At 34.9% G+C, this 27,032-nt stretch overlaps 1 pseudogene across 1 annotated transcript; it reads left to right on the forward strand.

Moving 5' to 3' along the window:
* Positions 1-7,485: 7,485 nt before the first annotated feature.
* On the forward strand, positions 7,486-26,981 carry LOC309655766 (large ribosomal subunit protein eL33 pseudogene; annotated as a pseudogene). Its single transcript has one exon. The product of its transcript is annotated as a large ribosomal subunit protein eL33 pseudogene (transcript).
* The last annotated feature ends 51 nt before the right edge of the window (positions 26,982-27,032 follow it).

Raw genomic sequence — 27,032 nt, forward strand, 5'->3', positions numbered from 1 at the left:
ATTTGTTAAACTTCTAATGCACTCTCTATCTGTTTCCCTTTTCTAACGTTATTTTAAACGTACCCTTAATTCTGGATAAATTGACTATTTGCTAATGAATACAGCTATTTGTTTCAAGTAAATGGTCCAAAGACAATGTATCTGTCTTTTGAGATACAACAAACAGGTACATATGTCCTCCTCCAAATCAAATCATCCACATAATATATGTCTAGCAAGTTCCCATAACTAAAATCTTTTAAAATTTATTAGTGTTTTGAGTGTTGTAATTGAGACATTGTATAAACTTAATGCTCAGTCTAAAAATTTAGTTATCATCACACAAATATTACTATAATCACATATCTATTATTAGTAACAAACATTTATTTAGTGCCAAATATATGCCTAGAATGGTGCTAAGTAGCATGGATTCAAGGTGGTAAAAGGTGAAAATTAAAATATAGAAGACATATTTATAACCAACAATAAAGGGTAAATCTAAGACCAATTTATGCTACTGATTAATAAAGGTAACAGTGTGATGGAGAAAAGCAGCCTAGCAAGGAAAATATCCTTGAGAGAGGAAGAATTGAAGTGTAAATTTTATCAAAATTAAATTTAAATAATTAAAAATGGGTTCAAGGTGCTATATCAAGGAAGAATACCTTTGGGTGTCTGCAGGTTTAGCAAATAAGGCTGAATGAAATGTTGAAGAACAATCCATAGATTTATACCCTTTGCCGGAATATATGAAACAATGGACAATATGGATATAATAGGAGAAACTCAAAGGAATAAGAAATCACCAAACTTTCCATTATTCAAAGAGGTTTAACTGATTACACGTTACTTAATGCCTTACTAAATCTGGTACTAAGTAGGGAAACTAATTGGTTGTAAATGCGTTTCCTTTCTTTTCTTTCAAAATTCTTCATGCCCAAATTAGAACAATAATTAAAAATGAAGGCAGGGGTAGAGTGAGGTAAACTAGATAACACAAAAGTACAACTATTTGCTCTTAAGTAATTGAACATTAATTGACTGTGACATGAACGTAAATACTTTGTGGAATGCCTTAGATGAATTATCTCATATCAACTTCATATAAACCAATAATAGAGGTCATATTATTCTCCCAGTTTTTTCAGTTATAAAATTTAACCTTAGTAATATAAACACTTGCAGAAAGTCGAACTAATAAAGCAATGGAGAACATCTTTGAACCAATGAAATTTGACCCCGGGACCCAGGTTTTAACAAATACTCCATAATGAGATATAAGTATAAGGCATATTCGAATTCAAGTTTACTACAAACTTTGAATCTTCCTGTATACACACACACACATACACACACACACACACACACACGTATATATATTAAATATTACATCTCAAATTTAAACATATTTTTAAGGAGTTGCTTTTTGTCTCCTCTTATTGGTTACTGCACTTGATTCCACAGGAACCTAATTCTGTGTTGTTTGTGATCTTAATTATTAGCCAAAATCACACATTGAATTTAGCCTAGGATTAATAGTACTCAGTGAAATCTAATATCCAAGAGAATCACATATTTAGAATAACTTTCAAAAGAAGATCATGTATTTTCTTTCAGTAAATGTTTCTAATATTTTGGTGAAGTTACCTCAACTGAACTTTTATACTAAGTTCATTTGCTTATTCATCCAACACCATATATAACTAGAGATTTAAAAAATTATTTGTATATACACCATATATATATATATATATATATATATATGGTAGATTTAGGGATATAACTCTTGAAAACAAATTCTTAAGGTCTGGGATGGGGAGAAACGTTGAAAAGTTAATACATCTTGAAATCAATATATGAAAACTAATTTTAAAATATGTCTATTATCTTACTAGAAATTTTAATAGATATATTCCCAGGAACCTCCTTTCTTTCTACTCAAGCATTTTTATTTTCAAATACATATCCTTGTCTTCCTTTACAATTAAAAATAAGTGGATATAACTCATGCATCAATATTTCTTTTTCCAGGCTGGGTACAATAAATAAAAATAGTATCTTATTTTGGAAAAGTTAGAACTTTTAAAGAATGCAAATGAGACAAACACACATCACTGAAATTAATCTGGGTTTTAATTTGTTCAAGGGGAACCAAAAACATGCTTTAAGGTAAATGCAGTTGATGTCTTCTTTGCTTCTATCACAACTGTGTTTTTGTTCTATTGTTGCATGCATTACCATTATCAAACTACTGTGTATTTGATTCTTGCCTATGGCAATGCAGTGGCCCCAACTAATAGAAGATGGAGCAGCATCAGGACTACATTAGGAAAGGAATGTTTTAAGCACAAGGCTGGTAACTCACTACCATATTTCCCTTTACAATTTGCTCACTCTAATTGTTAAAACATTTCCTGCTATTTCAGAAGAGCAGAGACCACAAAAGCCTACAGATGAAGCACTACCAGGTTTACACTGAAGGAAAAAATTTGTTTTCTGACCTACATTTAAAAGCATTTTAAACATGTCTTGTATGACTCCTTTCTTTCCTGTTTCTATTAGTTGTTCAGAATTGAACATCCGTATTTCTTGTGGCTCTGAAAGGAGTAATTAATGAAGCATCAGTGTTTGGAAACTTTCTGAATGGAAGTCAGTGAGATAGAACACAGACAAATTAACCTAGAGGCACACATGCACAAAGACATGCAGTCTGAAAAACTTCTGATATAAAAATGGATTTGAGATTACTATTTTCTCCTGATTTATGGTTTTAGTCTAAAGAGTAAACACTCTATCATTGTTAAATAGTGAGATATCTATGGGACATATCACTGCTAAGTAGTAGAAATGATTTTTTTAATTAGACAGTTTTAAAAAAGATTTAGGGATAAATTGGAAATGTATTGATCAAGTGTATAAAGATAAGTAGCAATTTCCCATTCTATTATGAAAAGTTTTAAATAACTTAAATAGTATTCCCAATATTAACAGTTTTCTAGTGGATAATTGAGATGTATTATTCTTTATTTCTGGCGACTATTCCAAGTGTCATGTTAAGACACAGCTAAATTCTCCAAATACTCTGTGAGCTCTGTTTGTCCAGAACATCTTGTACTTCTCACAACTCTCAAACTAATAGGTGATAAATGTAAATAAATCAATACACAGACAAATCAAACATATTTTAATCAGTAAAATATGAATCTTAATTTCTAAATTTGTGGTATTTTTCATGTATTCAATATCAGTAGAGCATTAAATATTTTTTAAGGCTTACAGTTTCATTTGGGGCATAATTTCAACTATAGTAAAGGTTTAAATCAATATCTTTACAACATTAAAATCACTGGTATGCTGGGAGTAAGGCGGCATCTTTAGCAATCCTCAAGCTGAGTTAGGATCACAGGGAGTGAAGACTAGGAATATTCCTTTTAAACATTTTCCCAGATAATATTATAAACTCTAAAATGGATGTATTGCAGGTTTTGGCACTTTCTGCCTAAATAAGTGAACTTGATTAAATAGCCCCACAGTTAGTGATTGTGTTGTTTGTTTTGTTTTCTTTGTTTCTATAATGCCAAGTCACCTGCTTGACCAAGATATTCTATTCATAACTGTAATTTTCAAATCTCATTGCACATTAAAATCTTCTGGGGACTCAACCACCATGTTTTTATTTATTTTTTCTGGATACAGAAATTTTCTATTACCCCAGAACTTTCTTTTATTCCCCTCTCCAATCAATCCCTCTCTGCCAGAGGCATCTGCTATCAGTTTTGCCAGTTCCTGAACTTCATAAAAAATTGAATTCCATTTTATACATTGATTTAGGCAATATCAAGGGAAAACAATTCTTTAACCCCCATCTAAATTTTGTAGTGTTTCAAAATCAGGTATATACCTATCATGGGAACTTTTTAAGTAAAAGTTGTCTAATATGCTATCTTTATTAATTGTCATTAACTTTCTGTATATTCAAGAATTAATAATCTCTCCTTTGATAAACTGACCATAAATCTGAATTCTATCCACTTAGGAATATTTTGTAGAAAAGGAGAAAGAACTTTGTGAAAAACATTAGCTAATTCAAAACCTCTATACAATCATAAAGTAATACTAAAATAATCTTCTTCCCTATGTACATCATAAGGAAACAGTTACCCTCTCACTGTCTATGCAGGTGAAGATTATTCAGACTTCAAAGTCTTTAGAGTCCCTTGATGCATGCTAAATTCATTGGACTCTTTATGTCTTGTATCCTTTATGTTACAAATTCCAACTACTAGAGAGAAAGAAAAGAACACCTAACCCCCGCCTACCTGTACAGTCTCACCTCCTGCTCCTTTCTCTTTTCCTCACTAGGCTCTAGCTCCAATAGTTTTCAGTGCCTTGAACCAACTCCATCTTTTCCTGCCCCAGGGCCTTAACACACACTAACCTGGCTTGAGATGTCTTATCTCTGCTTTCTGAGAAACTGACATCTCATTCTTCATATCACCAAGTATCACCAATCAAATATCATTTTACTTATTACCTCTACAGAGAGGCCTCTCCTGACCATTCTCACCTCTGTTTTTTACCCTCTCAGAGCACCATGGATTTTAACTCATTGAACAGATAATAGTGGTAATAACGTGTAATGGAAAAGAATCTGAAAAAGAGGCTAATGACACCAAAGATCATGCTCATTTTTATGTATCTGGAACCTAACATTTTAACTGAAATATTAAGAATCTTCAAAGAAATGAAGGTTTTGCCTTTCTAAGTAAGAAACCAATTACCCTTATTTATTAACTGGAACGTGATTGCCCCAGAGTCAGAATCCCCAGAGCTCTTTTCTCATGTTCAGAGTCACTGGATCTCTGTGGAAGAAGGAATCTGCTCCTTGAAGCATTCCATGGATATTAACCCTAACATCATGGTAATGATGGTTTCCTGAGTAGTATTTATGCTTGACATGCTATCAGGAGGCTGAGAAAACACTTTCTAATTTCTCCCTTAAAATAAAAGAACCTCTCCCTTCAGCAAGATTGAGTTATCCAAGCATGAAGGAGCCTCTTTCTGTTTAATTTTGTTCTGAAGATGTCAGGTATTTCTCCATATTCCTCAGGTGCTTTATCTCACCCAACTCAATGGATCTGAATAATAGAGAAAAAGGGACTCTTGTTCTTTCAAGAAAACTGATGTAGGAAACTACACAGGGCTAAATACTGTCTTAAACTTAATTTCATAGTACGTCCACTGCCTTCACTGTGACAGAGCAGGAAACCCATATCGTGTCCATCATTCAATTTTGCTGATTTGCCCATGTGCTATGATACCTCTACAGCAGGACCAGCAGAATCAGGGAACAATTAAAGGAGAATGTTCTCTGTAAATATTGCTCATTTCTCTTTCCCTGTGTTAATAAAAGGCAATCAAGTTCTACGATGCACTAAATTAGAAGTAGAAGGTGGAGACTTTGGCTATAGGAGCCAAGTAGAAGGTGGAGCCAAAGTCTATAAAAGGTAATTTTGCATAATTCCTCATAAATTAGAAGAGAAACATACTTGAGCCTTTTTAATCAATGGGAAGACTGTTCTTTCAATGACTATGTTGTGGTTCTTAGCCTAGGAGTACTACAGCCAACGGTGGTGTGGCTTCTGCTATTTTAGTCATAAAATACCTATGCAAACTCCAGATGTTCCTTATGAAGCCAGTTGCTAATGGAGCAAGAGAGGATTCATTCCATGCCCATTTTCTACTTTGGTGCTGAAATGCGAGTTCGTCCATGGTCTAGATCCCACCCATAAGCCAACATGCACCTGCAAAAGTCTTCAACTTGGGAGCTTTTAAATCACAAACAGACACTCTGATTCAGGCTTCCATATTAAAAATTCCATAGCAGGGAAAAAAACACTCCAAAAATTCAGAGCTCTAATTCCTTAATGAATTATGTACATGGTGTGAGATATATAGACAGACATAAATTGATTTCCTGTTCCAAATACTGGAGAGCATATTGCAATGTGGACCAAGTTCATTTCAGGGTAGTGATTCAGTTGCACTTGTGAGTTAAGCAAAATGTTATCAAGATTTGCTTTACCTGAGGAAACTGGGAATTCCAAACTATTCATAAAACATCATTGACAACGCTAAAGCTCAAGATGAAAATATAGTCTACTTTCTACAAGTTAACTCTATGGTCTTTGGAGACATAATGTATGTGAATAGACTGCCATAGACTGAGGCCCATTTTGCACAGATTGTGCAAAGGCTTCCTTCTCGTTTATAGAGGTATGCCCCCTGCAATCGCCAAGTTTCATTTTAGACTCCCAATGAACCAGAAACCCAAAGCTAAAGTCATCTACAGTCACCAGCTTTCTTATGCTTTTCACCTGAAGTCATAAATCTTTTCTTTATATCCTTTGGGAAGGAGTGAGTTCTCCTGAAAACTTGGACCAAGTTCACCTGACACTTCTCAGGAGCCCCATTTAGGGTTTACATAGAAAAAAAAAAAAAAAGTCAAATCAAATAATTTTTACCAGTTTTAGATTTCATTTAAAAAACACACAGGCACATGTGCAATGTCCCAAGTCACTTATTTTAATAGTAATCTGGAAGACAGAAATGGCATCAGTTTAGACTGACAGTACAAACCTGAGAAACACACAGAAGATTCAAATGAATCTCCCTAGCCCTAGGTTATCTCTGAAAATAAGGCCAAAGGAAGTTTAACAGTAGAAGTTGATAGCATGTGTGAGCACCCAGTAGTTATGTCATTATTATTCACTGATGTAAATGCTCTTAAACCCGATATTTTCAGTCCATATAAGCACAAAAACAGTTAATATCATGCTTACTGGCCGCTGTTATCAAAGACAGGGTACCATGCCTTTTAGATAAGGGAAAGCACACAGGCATAAGTGTTGGGACTTGGGCAGGAACCTACAGTAGAGGGCCCCCAAAGCAAGCATTGTTCAAGAAAAGTTCTGGATTTCCTTCCTGGAGAGGTATCATCATTGTTCTCACTTTAAGTCCCCTCCTGACTCTGCTGCAAACTCATAGCATTGATAGATAAGACGTTAAAAGATAGAACTGAAAAGTCATAGTCCTCTTTACCACCTAAATCGGTAGAAGTCAGGATAGTTTTGGGGAAGAAACTATGTTTAGTAATGAGGCAGGAAAATGAAGGGAACTTCGAGAATGCTAGTAATACTCTTTCTTCATTAGGTTAGTAGTCATATGGGTGTATGCTCTTTGAGATGATTTATCAATGTGTAAATTGGTTATATGTACCCTAATATGTCTGTCATGCTTTAAAAAAAAATGTTTACTTAAAAAGGTATTATTGCACTGTGTTCCAAAAGATAACTACTTGGAAAAGTAACAAAAAACAGTGGGCAGGGTTGAGTCTGCAGGCCTGTTAGAGTCTAAATGTGGAATCCCAGAGAATAGGACATGAATTAGACAGTGATGGGGTAAGAAATGAAAAGTACTCTGTGAAAATAAAGACACTGCATTTTAATTAACTGAATCATGATATTCACTGTTCACAAGAAGTAACTTGAGGTTTATAAGTCTACTATATATAATTTATCCTTTCAACACCAATTATGAGCAAAGGTTATAAAATTAAGATTGATTCTAAGTAAATGTGGCTTTTAGAGTATAGATTAGATGTTAAACCATCCTTAAATCTTGAAGAGAGTGGGAACATTCATTTCAGAAGTCTTGGATCTTTTAGAACATTCCTAAAAGAAATTCGTCAGGAATGGAGCATCAGCTACAGTCAGACTTGCCCCATTTTCTAACGTAAAGATATGGAGGAAAGAGTTTAAATTTTAAGATCAGTAGAAAGATCAGTACCAAGAATATAGAATAACATAATCTACTTTTACAAAAGTGATGTAAAAGAGTCAGATTGCTTATAGTCATACATTCAATAAGTAGCAATGGGAGAGAAAAGCCAATAATCAGCTTTTCTGAACTCTAATCCATGACCACTCCTTTTCATCACAACATCTATTGAAAAACAGTGGTTTTGATTATTTATTTCAATTAAAATTTATTTATCATTAAAGACATATGACAAAAAATGCCATCACATCAATAGGAACATTTTTTAAAATAAGAAATTGTTTAAAAAAAAGGAAAGCTAAAACTAATAGCAATACTGTGAATGGAGATAATTCTATATATTTCTATATATTTTCATAAAATAAAATTACTCTCTGCTAGCCTCCATTATACACTCTCTGGATGGTTATAAACAGTCACACTATCAGGGAGTAAATATAGAAGACAAGTCTTCCAATAAAAATATACAATATATATTATACCAAGTTTAAATGGCACAGATATATATTAAGTAAGCAGTAGAGTTGAATATGTATATAATCAGCCTACTTTATAGGGCTTTTATAACTAAATGTTGGAAATATACTTATCACTGAATATGTAAGAAATCTATACTCTTAATTTCATCATCAAAGGAAAAATGTTGGCAACTTTTGTACTATAGGAATTGAAATATCCATTAAATATATTATAGTAATTTCCTAGTAAGGTCTCTTCTTCACTTTAATTCAGGTCACAATGACCAATTAATACAGAAACCGAGAGCTCTTGATTGAGGTCCTGAGTTATCCAGCTGTAACTTGTGATATGACATGTCTGTGGAATCAATAGCAGTAAACTAGTATTTACTAGACATATAATCCATTTATAAATGACAGGGGGGAAAAGACTAGCCTCTTCATATTTTTTCTCCTAACAGGAAAATCATCAAAATGATTCAGAAATCTCAAAACGATCCTGCTGTAACCATCTTGACTACACAAATTACCCATTAGTAAATAGTCTGTTTTTGAACACATTGTACAAAACCTTGAATTCTTTTCAAGATAATAGCAAAATATGAGTTCAAATATGGGATTATCCATAGTATCTTACTGAACTCTTTGGTAGAGAGTTAAAAGATTTTTCTTAACAGGACTATATCAGAAATTTTTAGCCTTGAAAAAAACCTTTGAACTATAATCTCTGAATTCTTGCACAAACAAGTTTATGATGAAATGTTGGAGAAATATAAGAAATATGTATTAGCGCTAGAAATATAAGAGATACTTATTACTGTGTTTTGTTTTTGTTTGGGTTTTTGGGGGTTTTTTTTAGCACCAAACCAAAGTTGGCTATTTTAGGATATTGGTTATACCAATTATTTCTTTCCTTTTTTTAAAAATATATTTATTTATTTGTTTGGCTGCACTGGGTCTTCGTTGCTGCACGAAGGCTTTTTCTAGTTGCGGTGAGCAGGGGCTACTCTTCATTGTGGCGTGCAGGCTTCTCATTGTGGTGGCTTCTCTTGTTGCAGAGCACGGGCTCTAGGTGTGCGGGTTTCAGTAGCTGTTGCACGCAGGCTCAGTAGTTGTGGCTCATGGGTTCTAGAGCGCAGGCTCAGTAGTTGTGGCACACAGGCTTAGTTGCTCTGCGGCATGTGGGATCTTCCCAAACCAGGGCTCGAACTCGTGTCCCCTGCACTGGCAGGCGGATTCTTAACTACTGCGCCGCCAGGGAAGTCCTATACCAATTCTTTGTGCCAAGAATTTTTGTGGCATGATACATGTGCCAGCCAAGTAGCTGCTCACATCAAGTATAGTGTAAGATATAGAGAATGAAACTGTATTATTATTTTAAAATACACAGACACAATTGAAAAATATGAAGTAAACGCTATTTTAAAACAAGACAAAAAAGTCTGAATAATAAAGTAACCAAATAATTTATCATTAAAACTGGGATAATTTGAAATAAACTACTAATTAGATCAGGCTAACAGACATAAACTGGGATTGTCCAAGGCAGTTCAAGAGGTGTGGTCATGCTAGTGATCAAGAATATAACAACTGTGGAATACAGAGCTTAGAAGCCTTTTCATACAAACCTGGATTCAAGCACTGGCTGTGCCACATACTAACTCTGTTCTAACTAGGACATATTTTAAGACTTTAAAGACTAGTGTCATATGTAAAATGGAACCATAATAATACCTATCTCTCAGGCTTATTGTGAGGATTAAATACAGTAAGATGTTTAAAGAAGCTAGCAGGGCTACTGGCACCAACTGAGTGCTCAGAAAAGGGCAGTTATTTGTATGTACCGATACTCAGAAGTTGTTAAAAAATAGAACAAGTGTCAAAAGAAGAGGAGACAAGTAACCTAGAAAAGGAGATTTTGAGAAATACCTCCCCAGCATCATGAAAATACCTATCCCATTGAAATGTTAGAAATTCTAACTTTAAGCATTTATTCATTTCAGCTACACCTTTCTCCTTTTAAACGTGTAATTCTGGAAGGAAAGCACTTTTTAAGCACTTCATAGGTCTTTGTTCTCATGTATTAAGAATTAATTATGACATAAAACAACAGATAATATTTTGTTTAGAGCTCTCTTGTTTCCAGAACATTTTTGCATATATTATCACAAATGAATTTTTGCACATTAAAAATTACTAGCATTACCCTTACTTTCCAGATGAGGAAACAAAATAAAATATTCAAGCCTAGAGAGTGAAAGGTGGTTCTAGACTTAAATGTAAGTTTGCATTTCCAGTATCAGCAGGACTAACTTTGAAACCGAGGGGGGGCCCTGTGGGGCTCCCGGGCATGGAGGCCTTTTTGTCCCCCATTTCTTGTAGGCAAGACTCCAACCTCCATGACCTTCCCTGAGTTCCAAAGGGCAGATTCGAACAGTTGCTGATCAAGGGAGGAGCAGCCAAGAAACCACCTGAGGCGAGATGAAAGGGACCAGAGAAGCTCATCAAGATTAGGAGATGGACGACCTGAGACCCTGCACACACCCTAATCTTGTCAGCAACCCCACCCTTGGGAAGTATTGTCATAAAACTCCTCATCAAATCCTCCTGGGTGGGAACACATAGTTTTTCGAGGCAGGGGCCTGCTGTGTCCCCCTTTGTCTGGCAAAACTATAAAGTTATCCTTTGTTACTTCACCCAAAACTCTGTCTCTGAGATAAGATCACTTTGGGTGCCAAAATTGATGCTGAAAGCTCAGCTTCTCTGTACACTGGTGCCCAGTGTTGGAGAAGATAGTGGGAAGTTTTATAATAATTGTTCAAAGAAAGAGTGATCAGCTTGTGGACATTCTTCTGATGGGCTGGTGGTGAGGTAAGTAGGAGTCATCATCATCAACTTTCAGGTCCAGCTGGTCTGGGGTTTACATGCTTGTGGGCAGCATACCATCATTAATCATTAACTTCTCCCACCTGGAGGGGTTTTCCGTATCTCAGAATAGCAATAGCTCAAAGATATTGCTCTGTGTATCCATTGATGGGGAAACAGGACCTTGCCCCAAGGCTGCTCTTGACTGTTTGTTTCTCCCTGGTCTTGCATCCCCTCTCTTTCCTAATTAACAACTGCTTGAATCTGCCCATTGGAACTCAGGGAAGGTCATGGAGGCTGAATGAAGGCTGTTTCCTCTAAGCAAAGAAATGGGGGACACAGAAAGTCTTTGTGCCCAGGAGCCCCACAGTGCCCTGCTCAGTATCAGCTTAAGAACTTGTTTTCAAAGTGCAAAGACTGGAAGAGACTGGCTTGTTGTTAGAAAAAAAAAGCCTTAAAAAGCTATATCTGGTAACCACATGACTATTGCTGGCAGATGGCACTGGGCAACAAATAGAAGAAAAAAAGGGGGGGGAAGAACATAAACAGGGAGGTGGGTTCAAAAAGATAGATGGAAGGTATAATGGACAACTCTTTTGTGCCATTTCAAATATTTTGGTCCCACCTCTTGCATTATCCAATACAGCAGTTACTAGTTTTGTGCAAGATTTGTGCAGTGTGACAGCTCCTTATTTCCTACCCCAAGGCTTCTCTGCAGCCATATCATGGGACTCCCACTGAAACCCCCTCAACCTTTGTACATGTGTACCTCAAAAGTTCAGGGAAGTTCAAACTAATGGGTCTATCATTCACACATTTCAGAAGAAATTATCTATTTCTTTGAGGGCAAAGATCTGAGAAACATTTCATAAAGCTGTTCCAAAGATCACAATGGATGGAGAACTGGTTGACTTTTCTTCTTTTTCTATTTGACTCTTTTTGTCCTTCACCTGTTTCAAGGGACTAGGGCATAGCACAGTCCAGCAGGAAAATGTGGTCTCTGCTCTGGCAGCAAATTGTTCACATACTGAAGAAATTATAGGACAAAAAATAGGTACCAAAAAGAAACAAGGAAAAATGTGGATGGGTCTAGTAAGTATTGGTCCAATGGGTCCAAGTATAAGAACGATTTATTGACCTAGAAACACTTGGAAACTGTCTTTGATGGGATGGCTTTCTGCAGTTTGCATGTAACAACTGTCTGTAGTAATGTTACTCAAAGGGTCATCTACAGACCGGAATATGTTTCACCCAGGAGGATATAAGAAATAAAACTTTTAAGTCCTGTTAGATGTACTGAATCAGAATCTGTATTTATCAAGGCCCCAAATAATTTGTATCATATTTCAACTTAAGAAACACTAATCTACAGTAACTAAAATGGAGGTAGCTTAAAAGAGTACTGAGGGAGGAGCCAGAAAGCTCAAGGAAATAAAAATTACTCCCTTGGGAAGAAACAGAGAATAGTCTCTTTGTTAAAGCAGTTAGCAATGTATGGGTAAGGGTGTACTGGCGCCTTTAAAATTCTTGGTAGAGGCACTCTTCTTCATGCCAAGGTTAAATGCAGGAGATATACCTATTGACTGGACTCCCTATTTTGAATGGGAGATGATAGACTCTGGAATGGCAGAGGCCAGGTGGCAGCACTCCTTGGGCAGGAACAAGGTGGATTAATGACCATAATGGATCACAGAGGCCAAATGGTAATTAGATTGCTATAACCTGCAGCGATTTGTAAAGATGATTAATAGATCCCAGTGTTTTGAAGAATGAGAAAGATAGAAAGCTAAATAGGTATTACTTAACTTGAATAACTAAGAAAAAAGAAATGAGAGCTAGTGAGCAGAAAGTGGACACCAATGATCATGGTGAAAAAGAGCAACCCCTGGACCAGTTTTTAAAAGTAATTTCCTCTGCCTCACAGCCCATTGACCTATGGGGAAGCTGAGCTGCTGGAGGAAAGTCTTTGCAGTGTATTGAATGAAAGTGAAATAACCAAACTCTTTGAACACTGTTGGACATGGTGTCTGAGTTGACATTGATACCAAGGGACTGAAAGTACCATCATGATTTTCTAGATGGAATGAGGGTTTAAGGAGTATAAGTGGTAAATGCAGTCTGACTCAAGTCCATTATACAGTGGGTCGAATATATTCATGGACTAACGCTGTGGCTATTTTCTAGTACCTAAGTATACAATTGATATAGTTATGCCTAGTAGTTTGAAGAAGTATTTCATTGAGTCCCTGAACTGTGGAGTAAGACATTTTTGGCAGAAAGCGTCACGTGGAGGACACTAAAACAGGTTCCTCCAGCCCCTTGGCAAGATAATAAACCAGAAACCAAACTGTCTCCCAGAGGACTTATAAGATTAACACCACCATCTAAGTTTTATAAGATATAGAGGTATAGACCACCATCAGACTCCTATTCAAACCCCAAAACTGTGTGTGAGGTGGGTGGTGAGGTGAATTTACAACATTTCTTCAAGGTGCAACTGGGAAATTTGGGGGAGCTAACACCAGTGAGACCACACTTAACCAAGGGGAGATGAAGCTGCTCAGTAAATGCCCCCCTTTCTTTATCTCACTGGGTGGTACATTAGTATCTCATGCACGTGGTGTCAAATAAAAACCCTCCTGAGAACTGGCTGGAAAGAACTGGATGTAGGGGAGTACCCTGAGCCAATGAGATGATCAGAGTTTATCAGAGAGTGTTTTTCCTTGACGTCAGTTGGTTCTCAGGAGGGACCATTAAGAAGAGGTTGTTTCCAATGCTCGAGAGTGAACCAAAGTTCAGGGGCCTAAGGGGAGAAGAGAAGCCCAGCTATAGTTTAATCAAGTTAGTGGGCATTTTATCCAAATTGGTGAGTGGGGACAAACCGTTCAGCTAATTATTTTTGAGACAGACAATGGGAATTTGAAGGGTCTATACCTGGCCTTTTCATAGGTAAACAAGGGAATCAACCAGAAGTCTTATGTAAGTCATATGGGGAAGAATTGTTCTTTGTAGTAAGCCCTTTCCCAAAACACAAAAATTTGGAGGAGACTTCTTGACCATTGCTATTTACCAGGAGTACTGTATTCAAAGTTCAACATTGCCAGTGGTCAACTCAGAAAACACAACTTTCAGTTGTCTTTCCTTCTCCCTCTTTTTTGTAACTCCACGGAATCACTTTTTCAGGCTTTGCTTTTTGATAAAACAGCAAAGGCAACTCTTGTATTTAGCCTAAATTAAGGGTCAATGTTATAACAGGACCAGTGATGCTAGATTAGTATTCAAGAGAACTGGTTTGCTCTAAAATACTACTTGATATGAAAGAAAGCTTTATTAATATAGAAATACCAATGCCCAGAGATTATAAAGATCTGTATTTAACTATTTATCAGTTATCTGAACTTAGAAAAAAAATACTTAAACTCCCCATATTTCAACTTATCAGCTAATGAAACATAGGCAACAATACTTGACTCACAGATTATCGTGAGGATCAAATGTTGTAAAGTATAAAAAAGTTTCTGGAATTCTTCTTGTAAAATTAATTATTAGTTCATGAATGTGTTTCTCTCTTTCAATTGTTTAACATAGAGTTTTTGCAACCAAAGATGTGGTAAAATAAGGTAAAGACTGAAAAGGGAAAAAGAAAGAAAAGAAAGGAAAGAAGGGGAGGGAGGGAGAAGGGAGACAGAGAATGAGAGAAAGAGAAAGAATGAAAGGAAGGAAGGAAAGAAGGAAATTAATGAATGAAATAGCACACTGTGGGTGAGCTAGCAACTAATAGTGCCTGACATGTAATAGGTGCAAAATACATATATTAAGCACTAGAAAGAGAGAAACCATGTCTTGCTTAGACAGTCTTAGAACTAAACGCATTGTGTCCCCTCAGAGATACTTCACCATCTGTGAAGTGCCCATCTCCAGAGTCCTAACTCTGCAGGGTCCCTTCTCTGAGCTCCCGAGGTAACAGTTAGGCAGCTCCCCTCTTTAGAGGCTTGTCTCAGTTCTGAGAAATCCCTCCTTGATGCTTCTAGATTTTCATATCTTCATCTTATTCTCTTTCATCCCATCACCACTCTAGTGAGGGAGGCAAGAGTGAAGAGATGTGTTGCTTCCTGCAAGTACTATCTGCATTATCCCAATTTTTCTTTTTTTTTTGTTCTTTTTTTTGTTTTTTTCATGTCACCAACATGTTTTAATGAATGTCTTATCTTAGATTCTTTCTGTTGAAATACATAGTACAATTCCTATCTTTCTGACTGAACCTTAACTCGTACCCTAACTCATCAGCCTAAATTATCTTTACCTGAGAGGGTGGCAATAGTTGCTTCAATGCCTTTCAAGCCACTGGTCTCACTCCTTTCCCAACAAGTCTCCAGAGGCTGCCACTGATCTCTTGGAAATGCATTTCTATCCATATTACTCAATGTCTTTAACGCCTTCCGTGGAACATCAAGGCCATGTCAATGTTTCTTTGCCTTCTTTTAGCGTATAACTTCACTCTAACTTAGGCTCAGCAATTTTTATTTTCTGTGAAGGGCCACATTGTAAATATTTGATGCTTTGAGGACCATATGAGTAGTCCATCTCAACTACTTTCCTCTGCTTTTATAATAAGAAAGTAACAAGAGACAATACTAAAAGAATGGGTGAGGCGCATTCCAATAAAAATTGATGGTGGGCTGGATTTGGCCAATGCAGTGTAGTCATCTGACCCCTGCTCTAACAAAAGTGTAAAAGAATATTCAGTTCCTTTAACATGATATTCTACTTCATACTTCTGGTTTTATTCACATATCTAATCCTCTAAAATAAATAAATAAATAAATAATTATAATAAATAAAATAATTTTTTCCATTTGTTTGGCTGGTAAACCAAACAAACATCTTTTAGAAAATCATCAAAGACCCATTTAAAGAATTACCTCTGAAATCAATGCTTGTTACCATACATTTTATGGGGGGGTCTTCATCACTATGTTCTTTATTCTCCTGCTTTACCTTGTAATTACCTCTTTTAATGCATATAATAATTTATTGGCTATATGCATATCACTTCCCTTTTTAGGGATGTAAGTTCCTTTAGGAAAGGGAGATTTTATCTTTTAAATTCAGCTTTTATCATGGGCTTCTGGAAACTGTTTTGTTTGTGGAAGGATTGATTGTATACGTGAATGAATAAAATATGCGTCATGCCTTTCCGGAAGCGTGTTCTTCCTGGTTTGCATTTTTGGAGGAAAAGTTGTTTCCACTTGAGACTCAGGCGACAAAAGACAAATAAAAACAAAAATACTTGCCTGTGATTACCTCTTTTTTATTTTGCTAGATAATCTTTACTAAATTTTGAAGCTGCAGGGTGCCTCATTAAGAGAGACAACCAACTTATCACCAAGATTTTGAATGAAGAATTAATGGAGATAATCTGAAAGCATTTTCTTTTTAATACAGACTTGCTATTTCAAAATAAAGAGCTGATTAAAAAAAGACTCTTAAAACCAATGGAGACCATACGGTAACATATTATCTTCATCACATTAAGATCCCAACTTTAAGGCTATCTTTTTAAAAAGAAAATGCTGCCAATAGGATGTTTACCCTTTTTTAATAGTGTTTTCTGCCTGCATCCAATAATTCCGTCATAAGTTTCTCTATTTTATTCCTATGTTGCCAAAAATTTCTGTGACTATATTTACTCATTGATTTTGGGACCGTAAATAGTGAATAGTGTCATCACTAACAAATTAAAAACAAAACTAAACTGAAACTAAGATCACCTTATACCATTAGCATGGTTTATAATACCCAATCTTGCATTTTCTTTAGTGATGAAATATCTCATATTTTCTTTTGGCCTTTTCTCTGCCAGATGTATCAACCTCAAATATCATGCTGGTGCTTTTCACTGCAGTTAGGTCATAGCTGTCATTAGCAAAGAAATCCTGGGGAAAAAGTAAAACATATCAGGGGAAAACTAAAAAAGTAACCAAAAACTCTGCCAAAATATTCAGGTTTGTAACAGGTAGTGGTTCTTATGAAAACAGATTCCAGGATTGAAAAAAAAAGTCAAACACTGAATGACTAGTCTGAATATTGCAAAGTGAACCAAAAAGCCACAGATGTTTCCAGGTTTATGTCTGAAAATCTGGAAAGGTGAATGATTTATATATTTTCATTTTTATGATGGGGAGAGTGAAGTGAATTTTTCTATAACAAGTCCTGAGATGTTGGAACATATGTTGAAAAGCTCAGTGACTTGAATGCTGAAATTGGCTACTCTGCTTTGTCTTCACAGCTAAACATATTTTATTTCTAGTTCAGAGATTTCTGCTGCTTTAATACAATTTTTATTATTTTTTGGAGAAAATGGAGAGCTGACAGATAACTTTGACTACTTTAAGTATAGAGAAGAAATTTAGGAATTGTTCTTAGTTGAAAAGATTAGGCATACAGAAAAAATTAAGTCAATAATATATTATTAAAAATATGCTTTTGGAAAATCTATATAAAGTACTTCTAAGGAAAGGCAAATAGAATACAATGAAAATTCTTCATATTTTCCTCTTTTCTGTAGCCATAGTCTACAATCTTAATAAAATTTTTAAACTCACATTCCTGACAATTGTTATATCAGAATATTATTTTTAATGTATTCATTGTGAATCATGTTATTGACCAATAAGTACTGTTGAAATTTATAATCATTAAAATGATTAATATTCCTTTGAATATGCTTCAAAAGGTGCTTCTATTAATTTAATACATTCATCTAAATTTTAGAATTGCTTTTTCCTACTTTTCTTTTTTATAGTTTTCCTTCCTTGTCTCTTTCCCTCAGACCCAAGATACCACAAAGTGGGCCCACTACTTACATGATCACTGCACAGTTCTTTCAGACACACCTGAAAATGTATCATTCATAAGACATCCTTTGAAATGAGTAATAACCCTAACCTTAACATTCGGCTTAATATTTACAGAATAAAATTCATGAGCAAATATACACTAGTTATTTGGTATGGTTAATTTTATAGAAGCTTAATGTTCTCAGTAGGGGATATGCAAATATGCAGAAATCTACCAGGAGTCTGTCTTCAGTCTCTCCTCACTAAATGCTATTCCTAATTTTAAATACAATGTATTAAATTCCCACTTGTCCTAGTAAGAGTCCAGTTATGAGATATAAATCACACCAGTTATTTTAACAGAATAAATTAATATAAATAATTTGCAAACTAGATATAAAGCTGTTAACTAGGTAACTCAAAGGGTAAATCAAAAGCATGAAGGTATCAGGGAAGTAGCAATTGCAGGAAGAAGCTCCTTACTTGGACCTAAAATCCCAAATGCTTCATAAATGGAAAATTTTCAACAATCTTTAGCTCACTTTGTAATGGTTCTACCCTTTCTAAAAGGTAGCTTATCCAGAGATCTCTAACATCTATAGATATAAATATATATTAAATTTATCCAGATTTTTTCTAGTGGATGCAGCAGAAGCATTAGCCTACTATGATCTATTACATTCTAGAAATGGAAGTCTCTGAAATATATTTTATTAAATTGACAATGTTACTTAATATGCTTAAGCTAAGTCAGTTATAATTATTTTAACATTGCCAATAGTACTTATCAAGTGAAATCACACTTTTAGGCAATTTTGAATACTCCGACCTAGCTTTCTGTATATGGAACTAGATTTTCTTTTAAAAACCATATTTTCCAAAACAGATATTTGGTAGAATAGATATGTCCATGTATAAGATTCTAGATATAGATACTAGATCAATAGATAGATCTCTGATATACATTTATATATTAACTAACAATGTTATTATAGTAAAATAAGATATGGATTTTAAACTATTCCCGTGTAGACTACTGTGCTGTGAACCAGATTTCAAGCATTACTTTTCAACAACAAACAACACATTTTATAAGGTATAAAACTGACATTAGAAATATATTATCATATATAAAAACCCATTAAATTCTGTGATCTTGACTCAAAAACATCAAACATTAAGAACTATGTAAAACTGTTGATTCATCTGTGATATGATAGGATATCATATATCACATATCACTTTGAGGAAAGTGGGGTTTTTTTTTCTCTGAAACTCTCCTAATTTTGTCTCTTAGCATACAGCAAGTGTACTTACCAAAACAGTTTGATATTTGTATGTTAAATATGTTTCTGGTCACATACACTTATATTAACTCTCTGTGTTTCATTCCATACATTTTTTCTAGTCTCCAAAACAATATATCTAACTGACAAATATATACCTGTATTTCGATATCTCAAAGGCATGTAAATGCAGCAATTTCAAAATCATACTCTCTCCTTTAGCTTGATCCACTTAAAATACTCCATTTCTCACAGGATAAAGGCAGAAATTCATAGTATGTCATATAATGCCTCCGTCAGCTGATTCTTGATGCTCTTCCCCCGCCTCATCACCCATCACCCATTCTTTTGTGATATCCACACTGACAGTTTTTCAAGTGTACCTTATTATGGCTGACTCAAAGGCTCTGCACTTTCTAGTTCATCTGCCTGGATTGTCACCATGCCCACACACACACCATTTCCCTAGTTCATCATGTTTCCATAGAGATGCTTTTCATGTCTTCAAAGGATAGGGCCTGTCTCTTTGTCAAGTGCTAATTTGATATAGCCAGGTACACATTGCACTTTGTAAAAATAGTTTTTTGATTTTTTAAACCTTCATCTGTTTCCTCTATTAAGCTGAACTTTTTTGTGAAAGTGGGTACACTATTTTTGTTTTGTTGTTATTGTTATTATTTTTTTTACCATTGTCTAGAACAATGCCTGACACATCATAGACACTCAATGGACATTTGTTGAAGGAAGGAACAAAAGGACGGAGGAAGGGAAGGAGGGAGGGAGGAATGGATTAATGAATTACCAATGAATTTTTTTTTTACTGGAAAACATCCCAAATTTGGAATCAAATTAAAATAATTTCAAACTCAGCCTCCAATATGAAGAAACTGTAACTTGAAATGTTGTGTCATTTTTTCTTTTTATCTATAATGAGTAAAGTGCAATGTTCTAATGAACATTAAATGAAATAGTATATGTAAAGAATAGATGGCAAGCCATATTCTAGTTAGACATTCTGAAAAAAAAGTAATATTCCTCTCCCCCAAATAACAATTAAAATAACTAAATATGTGGTGGTTTTCTGAATGTTTCACAATGTCCAAATGTTTGCCATCTGTAACACAAATACTTTTTTTTTTAAAGAACTGTTTTATTCAGATAAAATTCACATAACCACACAATTCTCCTATTTAAAGTGTACAACTCCATGGTTTTTAGTGTATTCACAGAGTTGTTCAACCATCACCACAATCAATTTTAGAACATTCTCATTACCCGCCCTCCCCACAAAAAACCATACTCATTAGCAGTCATTCCCTGTCTCCTCTCTACCCACCTTCTGCAAGCCACTAATCTACTCTCTATCACTATAGATCTGCCTACTTGGGCATTTCAGACAAATGGAACCATATCGTATATGGTCTTTTGTGACTAGCTTCTTTCACTTAGCATAATGTTTTTAAAGTTTATCCATGTGGTAGCAAGTGTCAATATTTAATTTCTTTTAATTGTCAAATAATATTTTATTGTATGAGAATGTAAAATGATGCAGCTGCTTTGGAAAACAGTCTAGTACTTCCTCAAAAGTTTAAACATAGAGTAACTATATGACCCAGCAATTCCACTCCTAGGTATATACCCAAGAGAAATAAAAACATGTATCAACACAAAAACTTGAACATGAATGTTCACAGCAGCATATTTATAATAGACAAAAATTAGAAACAACCCAAATGTCCATCAACTGATGAATGGATAAAAAATATGGTATATTCATACAAATACTTTTGATATATATTCATAGTTTTGCCATCAGATTTCCTAACATGTTGTAAATCTTTAGAAATTTGGAAATATGATTTGGTCTACAAACTTAAATCTCATTTTTAAAATCCCAATAAGGAAATGAACTGTTTCAAGGTAGATTACATTAATGTAACATACTTGAAGTTTCTTAAAATATGTCATTAAAGGAAAAAAAGTATAGCATTTAATACTTACAACATATTTATATATTGTTATAGACTAAATGTTTGTGTCACCTCAAAATTCATGTTGGAACTTAATACCCAATGTGATGGCATTTGAAGGTAGAACCTTTGGAAGGTGATTAGATCATGAGGGTGGAGCCCTCAAAAATGGGATTAGCACCCTTGCAAAAGAGATCTCAAAGACTCCCCCTTCACCATAGGAGCACACAGAAAGAAGATGGCAGTCTATGAACCAGTGAGCCAGCCCTCAGCAGACACTGAATGTGCCAGCACCTTGATTTTGGACTTCTCAGCCTCTAGAACTGTGAAAAATAAGTTTCTGTTATTAATAAGCGAATCAGTCTTTGGTATTCTGTTATATCAACCCAAATAGACTGAGATATATATTTCTCCAAGATACATAAATGAATTTTAACTATTTACCTTCACATGCACATATATGTCTGCTTCTACACAGGTCATACAACTACATTTTCTGTAAACAAAACTTATATCAGTAAGAACTGTACTTAGATATTGATCATAGATCTCATTTGCCGATGAGTACAAACATCTTTTATAAATACTTTCTCATGTATATCTTTTAAAAATATTTATCAATGAAATATTTTAAAATATGAGGTAATTCTTCTTATAGTTTATATATACATACATAAGTATAGATATACTTATAGAAAGGTAGATATCAAAATTAATATTTATATATTTCCTCTTCTAGGGCAGCCCTGCTTAAGAAAAAATGTACTTAGAATGTTGCAATTTCTCTCTGTAAAGTAGATTATGTATATTGTTATTAAAACCTTGGTCCATCACACTATAAAAGTCATTTTACATTGAATAAAGAAATTTTACAATTTTTTTAGAGATTTGTCATAGCAAGTTATTTATTTGAAAAGAGCAATTATAAAATCAGTCCTTAAAAAGCTAAAATATGCTTCATAAGAGTATCCAATTCCACTTTCACATTTAATCTAATTAGTATGTTTAGAATTTTTTTGTCTGATTTTGAATGCAGTGTCCTATATTAGCAGAATGTTCTCTTTTGTAATAATCATGGTCAGTCGACAAAATTGCTATGCTGTTAATGAATGGCAAATGGGACTGTCAAGGATCCCAATGAGACTTCTTTTTTCCTTTTCCCTATAAAACTGATCAAATAATTGGTGTACCAGATTGAACTATGTGAAGATGTGTGCATATTCAGGTGCTTAGAGACCCATAAATAGTCACTGCTCTGTAACCATAACTGAAGCTCTAAGAGTCTATGGAGACTGACTGGGGCATTGTATAACTGGTAAAGTAGGGTATATATTTCCTCACTTGGACTCCTGAAGTCTGTTCAATACATCTGCAGAAAACTTTTTACTATCTCATCCATATCACCATTCTTTACTTTCTTCTTTTTATTTTCTATAGACATATTTAAGAATATTATGGAAATTAGAAAAAATAATAACAATTTTTAATAAAAAATACTTTCCCTCCTTTTTGTTTCTATCTCACCTTTGTCTCTATGTAGGTATACTTTATATTACTTAAATACCAGTGGATGTATTATTTGGAATTACAGTTATTTGTGCAGAAGATGTCTGTCCGTTTCCCCATGGATCCTGTTGCCATTTTCATGCACACTGGGTCCCTATGTACTTTTAGTATCAATGGTAACAACTATGTATCTCTTTGTTAGAAGACTGGTCTCAAACTTTCAGAGTACATATTTCCTGAATGTATGTAAATATGGAAAAGCTTTTATATTACATCCCTTCCACAAGCATTCCTTAACAAGTATCTGATTAAGGTGAGGATATAAATACCCAGCTTTATTGCTCTTAATCAGGATCACCTGGACATACGATCTATACTTTCTCCAGAGTTCCCCTCCAGGGTTGAGCCAAAGTTACCCACCATGGGTCTTTGTGGGATATCACATACTTTGCTGACCTTCTTGGTTTTATTTTCCTACTTTCTTCCCAGGTTTTCCTGTGAACTCTTCTTAACAAATCACTCCCAGATCTTGCTTTTAGAAATTGCTTCTGAGGAAATTAATCTAAAATAAGGCATGAGTAACAACAACAACAACAACAACAACAAACTATGTAAAACAGTTTTTAGTGGAGGTGGTTCACAAAAGGTTTCTGGATCAGAATTTGTCAACAGTGGAACTTAAGGCAGATTTAAAAGGCAGAGTGAAGCAGCCACCATTACTCTCAACACCACAATAGTCAAATGTGATGATGAACAAATTTAAAGATGTCTGGCAAGTTGCTGCCTGACAGCAATCTCCTCTGCTCCTCTTCTAGCTCTTATTTCTAACTGCCAGCCCAGTTGACCACAGAAAACCTAGGACCACCCCCAGGAGCTGGACTGTAAACTGTAGAAGTGGTAGCTAGAGAAGGTCAGTGGCTTCCTATAGACCTTTCCATGAGTTTCCCTTTTCAACTTTGGTACCTGAGAGAGGTTGGCTTCTCTGACTGACTCCTTAGTGTCTCCTTCTCTGATCCATCAGTTCTTCCTACCTTCACTTCTGCAAATCTCACAATTGTGCCAGATCTAATTGTTCCTTGGGTTCTTTATCTACAACATTCATTGTGACTTATACATAGTGACAAACACTTAATGGTCAACACATAAATATTTGATGAATATGTGGATCGTGATTTCACTGAAAGAGATCATTTACTAAGTGACTAGGAAATTATATCTCCCAAATATTAAGTATTTCCTTTTCACTGATGGAATTAAGTTCAGCCATAAGCTGTGAAGTTACTTCACTAAACTTATGGATCCTTATGATGTTTAGAATTCAAAGCAATTATTTTGTGAATTTATAAAAGAAACAAAAGGAAGACATAGGAATAGAATATTCACATCACCAGTTGATACTTTAAAATTGATCAAGTGCTAAATATACCAACCATTGCCTGTTTAATTGAAGCATAGATAAATGTGTTCAAAGAAAACATGATTCAGTATCTCTGCAAATAAATTGGACCATATTGAACTTTCTTTTTTCTTGCTAACAGAATAAAGACATTTCTAAATAAGCATCAGAAAACATTAAGTGAGTAATTTGTGGTCAAAAATGTGAAATTTTATACATTGCATCTCAAAACTAAGCCTTGAAAAATAGCAGTGTTTAGGTGCTGCATGTGTGCAGAAGGATGCAATGTATCACTTGTTTTATTCAACACTACAATGAAGAAATTTAATAGGAGTCACTAGGAATTATGTCAGTTAAGTAACGATGATGTTTAACCATGAGAAAGGGAAAATAAATAATGAGACCTGAATTCTAAGATTTATTATACATGTAAGAAACCATTCAATGCAATAAAAACTCATGAAAATTAATATTTTCAAGCTAAATTATTACAGCAAATTATTTATATGTCACTTGTTAATGCTGCTCTCATTATTCACTCTCAAGGTGCTGAATAAATTTTAGTGGAAGCATGAATGTTATCTTCAATTCAAGCTAGCCTTTATTCTGCTATTTCAATTGGATTGACAATTTTTTCTCCTGCTCCGCTCTTCCCCCAATAATGTTATTTCTATTTTTTGGTGGGGGAGGAAAATGAACTATGGTGTGATTACATTATAAAATATAAGTAATCTATAGGAAGTAAGGATTACTTGAGTTAAGCAATGTTTAATAACATTTTTCACACTAAGTAAATTATGGAAAATACCAGCTCTAGTATCTATTAGCTGCGTGATCCTACCTCCATTTCTCCTCTCTGAGATGTGTTTCCATAGCTGTAAAAAGAGAGAAGCTATCCACCAAGTCTACTTTATGGAATACTCTTGAAGTTCAATAGAATTAATGAATGTACAAATGTGTTTTGTAAACCTTAAGATAGTGCATGGCTGAATAAACAAACAAAAAATACTGTGAATTATGCAGAGTATGTATTTTAATTAGCTCTTCTTTGAAGCACATCTCAAAATTACTTTCATAGCAACATCGAGACTGGTGTTTGACCAAACAGTTGCTTACCATGGCCCAGTTGACGTATAAGATCAGCCATCAGAGTAAGCCTTAAATAAATAGAAGATATTTGCCACAGCATGAAAAGGTATGTATATTATTAACATAAAGAATCTATTCAAAAATAAAAGCTTTCTCACACAGAAAAGGAAAATTCAAATGGTCATTCAACATAAGGAAACATTGTATGTGTCGCCAATGTTGCAGGCTAATAAAAACATGAAAACAAACAAAAAACCAAAATTCTTATTTAAAAATGATAGATATATTTGGATAACAGTTTGGTGGCTTCTTAAAAAACTAAACGTACTCTTACCACATGATCTAGCATTTGCGCTCCTTGGTGTTTACCCAAAGGAGCCAAAAACTTATGTCTATACAAAAACCTACACAGTGATATTTATGGCAGCTTTATTCATAATTGCCAACATTTGCAAGCAATCAAGATGTCCTTCAGTAGGTGAATGGATAAATAAACCGTGACACATCCGACAATGGAATACTCAACACTAAATAGAAGTGAGCTATCAATTCATGTAAAGATGTGGATGGACTTTAAATGCATAAGTATTACTAAGTGAAAAAAGCTAATCTGAAAAGGCACAAACTGTGTGAGTCTGACTATAAGAACTTCTAGGAAAGGCAAAATTAAGGAGGCAGTAAAAAAACAATCAGTGGTTGCCAGGGTTGGAGTAGGGGGAAGGGTGAATTCGGCAGAGCATAGAAGATTGTTAAGGCAATAAAAATACTCTCTGTATAAAACTAGAATGATGGATGAATGTCATTAAGCATTTGTCCAAACCCATAGAATGTACGAAACTTAGAGTGAACTCTTATGTAAACTATGGACTCTGGGTGATTAGGGTGTGTCAGTGTAGGTTCATCTATTGCAACAAAGGTATGCTCTGGTAGGGGGTGTTGATAATTAGAGAGGCGATGCATTGTGGGGACAGGGGCAATATGGGAAATCTCTGTACCTTTGTCTTAATTTTGCTGTGAACCTAAAACTACTCTAAAAAATCTTTTAAAAAGTGACAGATATTTTCCTTTGTAAAAACTGTACTGCAGGAATTAAGATGGGTGAAACTGTCACCCAGGGGTTAGGGAACATCAATCAGTCTATTTATATCTCAAAATTAGATAATTTTTGTAATGCATGGGTATTATCTACGATCCCTTCCATGAATGGTCTTGTGATCAATGAAGTGGAGAGACCTCAGGATAACCCAACTGGCAGAGAAGACCTCTGGACACTCAGGGGAGAAGTTGGAAACTGTAGCAAAGCTAAACTTTTTGAGAAATTTTAAAAGGCAATTTGGAGCTATTTGGAGCCTGTGGAGGTCTGCTGGGAACAAGACTTCTAAAACGACAAATATGTCTGAAAGGCTGTGGTCCAAGGCCATTTTTGCCGGCTATAAACAGGGTCTCTGGAACCAGAGGGAGCACACAACTCTTCTTAAAACTGAGGGTATTTATACTAGAGATGAAACTGACTTCTATCTAGGCAAGAGATACGCTTATGTGTACAAAGAATAACACAGTAACTCCTAGTGGAAAACCTAACAAAACCAGAGTAATCTGGGGAAAGGTAACTCATGCTCATGGAAACAGTGGCATGGTTTGTGCAAAATTCTGAAGCAACCTTCCTGCTAAGGCCATTGGACACAGAATCTGCGTGATGCTGTACCCTTCAAGGATTTAAACTTATTGAAAAGTACATAAATAAAAGTGTGGTTTGGTAAAAAAACAAAGAGGCAATTTGGAAATATTAATAATCACATATA

This window comes from Balaenoptera physalus, assembly GCF_965194825.1.
Source record: "Balaenoptera physalus genome assembly, chromosome: 2".
NCBI classification, from domain to species: domain Eukaryota; kingdom Metazoa; phylum Chordata; class Mammalia; order Artiodactyla; family Balaenopteridae; genus Balaenoptera; species Balaenoptera physalus.